The 10,396-nt window shown below is 39.0% G+C and overlaps 1 long non-coding RNA gene across 1 annotated transcript; it reads left to right on the forward strand.

Annotated features, from left to right (window-relative positions):
- Positions 1–1,854: 1,854 nt before the first annotated feature.
- LOC110214891 (uncharacterized) lies at positions 1,855–9,307 on the forward strand. The gene is made up of 3 exons (XR_002326382.2): positions 1,855–2,016; positions 3,820–3,904; positions 8,470–9,307. It is a non-coding gene; the product is annotated as an uncharacterized LOC110214891 (long non-coding RNA).
- Positions 9,308–10,396: the final 1,089 nt, after the last annotated feature.

Consider the following 10,396-nt stretch of genomic DNA (forward strand, 5'->3'; position numbering starts at 1 on the left):
CTGCTCACTCGTCTTGTCTCTGACCAGCTCCGGGTTAGTCCACAGACCAACCCCAAGCAATTTGTAATGGATTACTTTTCTCAGACTGCAAGAGAAACTGGGTTTGCTCAGAGACAATAGTTTCCAAAGGCAGGATAGAAAATGGGCAAAGGAAGTGGAGGGTGGTGAAAGTCTTCCAGAGGCATACGTCCTTTGTGCCGGGTGGGCTGTTGGGCTCTGGGCAAGGGACTCAATGTCTTGGTGCCGCCAGCCTAGTTAAATGGTCCTTAGCTCTCCATACCGGTCATTCTCCTTCCGGCAGGTCTATAGTATCTGTGAGGCTGTGTGGTCGAATCAGAAAATAAGGATTCAAATCCCGCCTTTCCTATGTATAATCTATGTAATCCTAAACAAGTACCTTCACCTCTCTAGGCTTCAATTTCATCTGTGTATGGAGAGGAAGGATATACTTGGTCTCTGTTAGGGATCCCCACGCCTCTTTGGGGCCTTTCAAAATTTAATCCCTTTTTTTTATTTTAAGTGAGGCAGTTGGGGTTAAGTGACTTGCCCAGAGTCATACAGCTAGGAAGTATTATGTGCCTGAGGCCGGCTCAGGTCCTCCTGATTCCAGGGCCGGTGCTCTATCTACTGCACCACCTAGCTGCCCCCAAATTTACTCCTTTTTAAGATAGCCTTGCTTGACTTAGTGAGGGAGGGTAAGTTGGAACGTCTAGTTTCTTGTTGCCAGTACTTACAGAAATTTTCAGCACAGGACACTGATTTCTCAATTGGAAACTGTAGGGACTAGGTTTTCCCTCTGAGGAGGAAAGCTGGATTTTCCTCTTCTTTCCTTCAGATCTTTGGATTGGGGAAGGCTTTGAAAGCACCAACACGAGTTATAACTACCAGAATTTTATGAATGCCACTAGTTACAATGTACAACCATGTATTTGGGCATAAATCTAATTCCCATGTATGCTAATTATGATAGATCTATAAACTTACGGAAGAATGTTTATTTTAGATTAAGAACTGTGCCACATGGATTTTTCTGGACTTTAGAGAAAAGAGAAACAAACCCAACTGATTTGCCCAAAACAGCAAATATTTAAATATGGAGAAGAATGTGCAAAAAAGATTTCCTCATCTCCCCTCTCCGCACCATAGGTGATATAAGAGAAAACAAAGTGTATATAACAGAGGGAATGAAGTACTAGTAAAAAGATATTTTATGAAGCATGAATACTCTTCTCCGACAGAATTTAAAGAATTATCAATTGTCAAACTGTCAACTGGGCAGCGGAAAATCAGCCTTGCCTCTAAGGACCATTAAAAAGCTGAGCTGCTAGCTCAGCAATAGTTAGAAGTACCTGGCCGTAGAGAGAGACTTGCCACTGGGGATAGTGAAGGCAGGGGAGAATTTCTCCCTCCTCCCTCCTTCAGCCATGTTGTTTTGAAATAGATCTACTGTATTTCTTGGGGATAATGTATCCATGGAAACCAAAAAAACCACTTTCAATGACATGGATTCAGAGGCAATCACTTGAGGAAGGGTGTTGCTTTCAGGAAAGAAGCAAGACTTTTAAAAGCAGGGAAGGGGGCTAGCTGTAGACTTTGTGAATGGGCTAGCCCTAGCCATTCGAGTCAAGGTGTAGACAGGAGCAGACCCAGGAAGCCCAGCTGAAGAACTCACCCAGCTGAGATGTTGCACACAGGAAGAGATTTGCCTCACTGGAGAGAAAAGACTTTTAGTCCCTTTAATACTAGACTAGTGAATATCCTTTACCATGTATGTTCCCCACATATATGCCTCACTACCACTGTACCCTAAATCTGCACATTCTCTTTTTATAGATGGTATTTATATCTGCAGGAAACTGTGCCCCGGATTATAAGGGAAATGAAAGCTATGTAAAAAAAAGCACTCAGTAAGCGCCTTTGCTAAGAGCTAATTGCATCTACAGAGTACTGACCCTGGAGTCAAGAGGACGTGAGTTCAAATCCAGCCTCAGACACTTACTAGCTATGTGACCCTGGGTAAGTAATTTATTTGCCTCAGTTTCCTCATCTGTAAAATAAGCTGGAGAAGGAAATGGCAAACCACCGCAGTATTTCTGCCAAGAAAACCCTAAATGGGTTAATGAAGAGCCAGATACTAAATTGACTAAACATCAACAATTGCACCTATGGACTAATTATTAATAGGAAGCACATCGGGACTCATCAGGCATAGTAGTAGGAGCAAGTGACATTAGCATCCTCCTCTGCCTTTGAACTTGGGGTAGCAGTCACCCTCTGGGGAACTAAGCCAAGAGTATAAATGAAAATTAGGAGAGTAGTCCAGAGGGTCTGTTGCATGTAAAATAAAGAGGTTTGAACCAGATGATCTTTTTTTTTTAGGCAATTAGAGTTAAGTGACTTGCCCAGGGTCACACAGCTAGTAAGGGCTTTGTATCTGAGGTCACATTTGAACTCAAGTCTTCCCGAATCCAGGGCCAGTGCTCTATCCACTGCGCCACCTAGTTGCCCCTAATCTTTAGCATTTTTAACAGCTTTTATTCCTATGAAAAACCTAGGAAATGCTAAGCCTGTGCACTTCATCCTTCTCTTGTTGGAGGGGTGTGTGTGTGTGTGTGTGTGTGTGTGTGTGTGTCTGTGTTCAAGTTTGTGTTCTTGTGTGTGTGGCTATGGTGATCAAGTATGTGAACATAGGGAAGGGAGTGGTTGAAATGACTGATCCCCAAAGTAATTTCTGTCCAATTCAGTTGAAGTCTTTAGCTCATAGCAAATGTTTACAGCTGTTGAGGTTAGTTGGCCCTGCGTAGTTCTACTCAATTGCTTTATGTCTGAGAGAACGGGGGTAGAGTGGGCAGAAGAATAGTTGAGGTAGGAGCCCAAGCCACCTGCTGATAATGGATATGAAGAGCCAAACCCTAGGGAACATGGTGGTTTCCCTCTCTTCACAGCTGTAGCTCTGTTTCCTGTTCTGTTTCTGGTGATTACAGCACTCTATAGCCCTGCCTCCTGTAGACACTGCTGTAATCATGAGTTTCTGTTCTGGGCCAAAGCTTTCCTGTTTTTATCATAGGACTTCTGGACAAAATGTTAGTACTAAAGACAGAGGCAGGTGTAGAATGCAAAATGAAAATCCAGCCAGCTTCAGGCAGAAAGGCCTAAGCTCAAGTTCCTTTCAGACCCATACTGACTGGGAGACCCTAGACTACTTACATAACTCTCATTGCCCTCAGGTAACTCTCTCTAGTCTCTAAGGCTTTAAACTGCAGAGTACTCAGCAAAAATGCTTTGATAGAAGTTATTCTTTCACTAGTTTTCTACCCAGCAAAATTATGCATCTAGTTTGAAAGAAAAAAAGAGGGCAGCTAGGTGGTGCAGTGGGTAGAGCACTGCCCCTGGACTCAAGAGGACCTGAGTTCAAATCCAGCCTCAGACATATGACACTTTCTAGCTGTGTGACCCTGGGCAAGTCACTTAACCCCATTGCCTAGCCAAAAAACACTTAACCACAGTGATCCTGCTTAATAATTTTCTCACATTCAAACTCGTTATTTCAATATTAGTAGCAATAGATGCAGGAAAAAGGGTGAGGGAATCCTGGTGCAAAGGATAAGTGGATGTTGTTATAAAACCCAATTTTTTAGTTAATCCTTGAAAAAAAAAAGACTGTTTATGGCCAAGAACAAAAATCACTTTTCTAGCATAATAGCATCTACCTAAATTTGTTTGGTTTTGTCTAGATCTGTGATTTTCTATGTGGAGGGAATTCTGGGTGGGGAAATTCCCTCTACCAATGCAGATCTGCAACTTATCTTCAATTTGTAGTCCTACAGGGATGAACAACAACACAAGTCCGGTTATAACTTCAGAAGATTGGTAACAAATCAGCTCTTCACCCCTTGGCTGAAAGGTGAGCATCAAAAGTGCAGAATGAGACTTTTTTTTTTCCTAAAGATATTACCAATGTGGGAATGTTTTGAATGACTACAGTACTTATTTATTACAAGAGAAGGATTTTATTTTTCTTTTTTGGGGGAAGTTGGGGAGTGATGTGGGAGCAGTGTGATAGTGATACTATAGAAAAAGAAGAGAGTATTAATGAATTATTAAACATATACAGACTCAGCCTAAATGTCATCTTTTCAAGGAATTATCGAGGAAAATTGCACTGATATTCTAGAACCAGAGGATAAAATAGAAATTGAAAGAATCCACAGATCACCTCCTGAAAGAGGTCCCCAAAGAAAAACTCCTAAGAATATTACAGCCAAATTTCAGACTTCCCAGGTTAATGAGAAAATATTACAAGCAGCCAGAAAGAAACAATTCAAATATTATAGAAACATAATCAGGATAACACAAGATTTAGCAGCTTCTACATTAAGGGATCATAGGGCTTGGAATATGATATTCTGGAGATCAAAGCTAGGATTAAAACCAAGAATCACCTACCCAGCAAAACTAAGTATCATCCTTCGGGGAAAAAATAGATATTCAATGAAATAGAGGACTTTCAAGCATTCTTGATGAAAAGACCAGGGCAGAAAAGAAAATTTGACTTTCAAATACAAGACTCAAGAGAAGCATGAAGAGGTAAACAGGAAAGAGAAATCATAAAGGACTTTAATTAAAGTTGAACTGTTTACATTCCTATATGAAAAGATGACATTTGTAACTCAAGAGACCTTTGTCAGTATTAGGGTAGTTGGAGGGAATACGTGTGTGTGTGTGTCTGCATGTGTTTGTGTATATATATGTATGTATATATACATACATACGTATATATGTAGACAGAGGGCATAGGGTGAGTTGAATATGAAGGGATGATATCTAAAAAATAAAATTAAGGAGTGAGAGAAAATTATACTGGGAGAAGAAAAAAGGGAGTGGTAGACTGGGGTAAATTATCTCACATAAAACAGACTAGAAAAAGTTTTTACGGTGGAGGGGAAGAGAGGAGAGATGAGAGGGAACGAGTGAAGGTTACTCTCAATGGATTTGGCTCAAGGAGGGTACACTTAATTGGGTATTGAAATATATCTTACCCTACAGGAAAATAGGGGGGAAAGGAATAAGAAGGGGTTATGATAGAAAGCAGGGCAGATTGGGGGAGGGGGTAATCAGAAGCAAACATTTTTGAGGAGGCACAGGGTCAAAGGAGAGAACAGAACAGAATAGGATAGAATAGAATAGAATAAAATAAACAGGGGGAAGGATAGGATGGAGGGAAATATAGTTACTTTTTCACAACATAACTATTGTGACTATTATGGAAGTGTTTTGCATGACTATACATGTATAACCTATATCGAGTTGCTTGTCTTCTCTATGAGAAGGGTTGGGGTGGGGAGGCAGAAAGAGAGAGAATTTGGAACCCAAAATTTTAAAAACAAATGTTAAAAATTGTTTTTACATGAAACCGGGAAATACAATATACAGGCAATGGGGTATAGAAATCTATTTTGCCCTACAGGAAAATAGAAAGGGAAGAGGATAAGAGAAGGGGAATGTGTATGAAAGAAGGTAGGCCAGACTAGGGGAAGGGGTATTCAGAATGCACACCACCTTGGGGTGGGGGGAGGGACAAGATGGGGAAACAATTTAGAACTCAAAATCTTGTGGAAGTGAATGTTGAAAACTAAAATTTTAAACATATACAGACTCATGTAGAAGAAAGTTTAGATGGGAATCAGACAAACAGGGCAGAGTTGGAACAACATTTTAGGTTTGAATTATATGCTTGGTTCTTGCGATAAGCATAGCACTTCACAGTTTCAGTCAATCAACAGGCATTTATTAAGCACCTACTGTGTGCTAAGCACTGTGCTATCTGCTGGGGATATGAGTACAATGAATAAAACAATTCTCACTTGCAAGGAACTTTAATAATCTTCTTCTCCTTCTCCTTCTGTATGTCAAAACATTGTTTGTCTTTCATTTTGGAAGAGTACCAATGACATCACTGGGTAATGTCTTGACTTGCATGTAACTTGGGTTTAAGCGAGGCAAAGGTACACAAAGCCATCAGCCTCACTCTGTCTTCCAGAGTCATCAGAGGTCCAATGACAAGACAAAAGTCAGGATGACTGGTGATGGACAGGGATGCAGTGGATGAACTTGGTGTCTTTGATATCTGCCCAAGCTCTAAGTGCTCCACGGTGCCTACCTGAATTGCCTCCACAGTTGGTAGAACAAATTGTTCTCACCCACCAGTTCCATTGGGGGAAGTCTTCACATGCTTGGGGTAGACACCCTCCTAAACTACTGAGGGGTTTAAGGTCTGTCAGTTGCTCTCAACCTGGTTTAGCCAGTCTGCTGAGAAGGCTTACTGGGATGTGGCTGCTGCATATACTACAGCTTCTTCTTCTTTTTTTTGTTTTTGGGGTTTTTTTTTTGGTAAATTTTTAAAATTTTAAACTCAAATACAAAATGGGAAAAGGGAAAAAAAACATTGCCATGTGTACAGCAGACTGCAAGAGAGAATTCAACATAAAACAATAAATTTCCATTTCAAGGAAACCTATATAATGAGTACTACACATTGTTTTCAAAGCTGTCCAGTTTTTCTTTGCTTTATCATTGGTTTTCTTTTGTTCTCTGCTGTGTACTTTTTCCTTTATTTTCCCCTTCCCACCCCCAAGAAGGCTGCAATTAAGTATGGAGAAACGCACACACACATACATACACAGATCTATAAACATACACATATATACTCATACACATATGTTAGACTGCACTAAGCTTATTTCCTCCTATCATCTGTTTCTTTGAAGATGGATAGCATCTTCCTTTATAAGTCTAAGTCTTTACATGTTTTTCTAAATCAACCAGCTCATTGTTTCCTACACCAGAGCAATATTCCAACCCAATCACATGCTATCTGAGACATTGTCTATGAAAGTTTCCCCCCAGTTTTCTGCATTCCTTCTATTCTTGGCTTCATAGGGTTTTTTTTTGTATAGGGAAAGTTTAATGTAAAATAATCAAAATTGTCCTTTTTATACTTCAACAATGTTCTCACCTACTTCCTTTATATCCTTTTCTCCTGGTTTCTTTGAAGTTCCTGAAGTTTCTTCCAGATGAACTTTGTTATTATTTTTTCTAACTCAGTAATTTTTTTTCAGTAATTAATTGGGATGACATTGAGTAAATAGATTAATTAAGTAAAACTGTCATTTTAAAAATTATATTGGCTTTACCTACTTGTGAATAATAAATTAATACTTCAATTACTTAGATCTGAGTTTATTTGTATAAAGCTTTATATGTTTATGTTCATATAGTTCCTGTGTCTCTTTTCTTTTAGAATCACCCCATCATACTCAACTCTGCCAATACCTTTCTTTCAAACTTCCCAAATAATGATGGCAATCATAACAGTATTGCTAATATTTTCACATATAAGAAGTAAAACATTTGATCTTATTGAGTCCCTTGTAATTGGTCTTTAAATCTTTGAGTTCATTAAATGTCCATTTTTTTTCCCATTCAGGATAATATTTAACTTTGCTGGGTAAGTTACCCTTGGTCATAATCCTAGCTCTTTTGCTTTATGGAATATAGTATTCCAGTACCTACAGTCATAGTAGATGCTGGGTCTTATGTAATCCTTCTTGTAGCTTCATGATATTTAAATTGATTTTTCCCCCCTCGTGCTTCCAATATTTTCTCTTTAACCTGGGAGCTTTAAAACTTGGCTATGATATTCCTGTAAGTTTTCCTCCTGGGATCTCTCTCAGGTGATGATCAGTGGATTTTTTTTTTCTATTTCCACTTTTCCTTCTTGTTCTAGAATTTCAGGGCAATTTTCCTTGATAATTTGTATCAATATTATAATATTGTATCAAGATTCTTTTTTTATCCTAATTTTCAGGTAGTCCAATTATTCTTATGTTATTTCTCCTCAATCCGTTATGCAGATTGATAATTTTTCTGAGGTGATGTTTTACTTTCTCTTCTTTTTTTCCATTCTTTTGATTTTTTAAAAATGATTTCTTGGTATCTTGGAATGTCATTGGCTTCCCCTTGCCCAGTTCTAGTTTACAAGGAATTATTTTCTTCCTTAAGTTTTTGATTCTCTATTTCCAGTTGGTTGACTTTCTTTTCATAATTTTCTCAGCTTGCTCTTTTATTTTTCCTTGATCTCTCTTGTTTGATTTTTAGTCCTTTTTAAGTTCTTCCAAGAACTCTTTTTGTTCTTTGAACCATTTGACAATTCTCATTGAAAAAGGAGTGGCTTTTTTTAAGCTCTATCATCTTCCTCTGAATATGAATCAAGATCTTTTCTAACCCCATAGTAATTATTCATGGTTGGGTTCCTTCTCCTTTGCTTATTCGTTTTTATTTATTTATAATTTAATTTAATTTATTTTAATAGCTATTAGTGTAACCAAGTTGTAGTCCTGAGGCATGAGGAATGATGTCCCAAGCCTCAGGTCCTTCTTCATGTTATTTTCTAACATGGGGCTGTCTCAGGCCCCAATCTTGGTCTCTCTTCTTCACTCCCAAACCACAGCTATGGAGTCCAGACCAACTGTTCCCCAGATGATCTTGCTACCTGCAGTCCCTCGGGTGGCTGCAAGCTACAGCTGTCCTCTCTGTCCCAGAACTGAACCCAGGAACTCTGCTCTCCTGCAAGTGCCCACAGCCAACAGAGTCCCTGCAAGTTGCTGCTGCACTCACCAGGTGTGTGCTAGCTCCTTCTCCCCACAGCTACAGCCCTGGACATGTCTGATCAGCACAGCTGTGCTTGGCATCCCTCGAGAGTGGAAGGTCCTTCAATCTTCTACTCAGCCATCAGATCTCAACACTGTCTTCAAGATGTTATATATTTAAAAAGAATAGCAAGTTGTACATAATAGATTTTCAGTTTCATCTTTTTTAAAAAAATTATACTATATTGTGGAAATGTTTGTTTCATATATTATGTGTGTGTGTGTGTGTGTGTGTGTATGTGTATACTGGGGCCACTTCTCACTTCTTATACTTTTAGTACTTTATAATGGAGTGTTTTGTATGTAATAGTTGCTCTATGTAATTTGTTGATTTGCTATTGAGTATCAGAACGAGTAAGCTCCCTTCTTTCCAGGGGATCACTGAGGCAGTGCTAAGAAGGTGGAATTAATATAATATAATCTCCAAGTTATAGGCAGTTCCTGTTTCAAGAGTACATTTGTATTCCAAATTGACTATAAAGGACATATGAAGAAAGATGCTATCTGCATCCAAAGAACTGATAAATAGAAATATGTATAAAACAATTTTACACACACACACACACACACACGCACACACACACACACACACACACACACACACACACATATATATATATACCTATTTGTTTCTAATGGTAGCCATGTGGGAAGGAAGAAAAAAAGGAAAAAAATAATTTTGTTGCATATTTGAAAGGAATAGCCAGTTGTGCATAGCAGAGCTGTAGTTTCATGTGCAATCATCTTTTTTATTGTGCTATGTTATTGAAATGCTTGTTTTGTTACATGGATTAAAAATTTAAAAATTAAATTAAAAAAAGAAAAGAAAAAAAGAGTACATTTGTAAGTTAGTGGTTTACAGATGTAAAAATAAGTGGTTCTTACAGATGTAACAATAAAAACCCAAGCTGCTGCTGGCCCCAGACAGGATGGTGCACTCCACCCTCTCCATTTCCCATAAGGGGACCCTTCCATCTCTGGATCCTTGCATGCACAACTTGGTTCAGTTCTAGAGGAGTCTAGCCACCTCAAGAAGGGTCACACTTTCTTTCTCATACTTTTTGGCTCTTTTTAGTTCAGCCCCACAGCCCTGGGTTTTGGCTGAAGGGTAGTATTCTACTCCCCAAAGAGGGGAGTAGAAAGATACTTGGATCAACTATAGAATAGCTATTTGTTTCCTCTTAACAAAGAAGTGCTTCACATACACAAGATACACAAGCATCCATTGACAGAGAATTTGAAACAAGCAGCAATCATAACTATAACCCTGGGAATTTAAGACTTAAAATCACCAAAAACAGAAAGCATTTTTGCAGAATTGCTGATTAGACATTTTACATTTCACGTTCACTCTGCACTGTCCAAACAATTCTATGTCTTCTGGAAAGCCAGGCTCTCATCCTTTGGCTATCAGTTGTCTTTTGCTGGACCTCTGTAGAAAATGTAGAAAGGGCACTTCCTGCAATGCAGCTTGCACAAACTGAGCACCCTGGATTTCCTAATCTCTCAAGACTGGTAAAATTGCCTTTAAGCTGGACCATGTCCCTCCCAGTCACCTGTGATTAGGTAAGGAAACAAAAGCAGAAGAGGAAGCTAGACCAGGGTGTGCTGGAGCCACCTTGGACCAGCTTGGAGAACTGATTGGTAACTTTTCAGCAAGAATTTACGCCTTGAAAATAGGAAAATGC

This window comes from Phascolarctos cinereus, unplaced genomic scaffold, assembly GCF_003287225.1.
Source record: "Phascolarctos cinereus isolate Bilbo 61053 unplaced genomic scaffold, phaCin_HiC Scaffold_726;HRSCAF=1367, whole genome shotgun sequence".
Taxonomy (NCBI): domain Eukaryota; kingdom Metazoa; phylum Chordata; class Mammalia; order Diprotodontia; family Phascolarctidae; genus Phascolarctos; species Phascolarctos cinereus.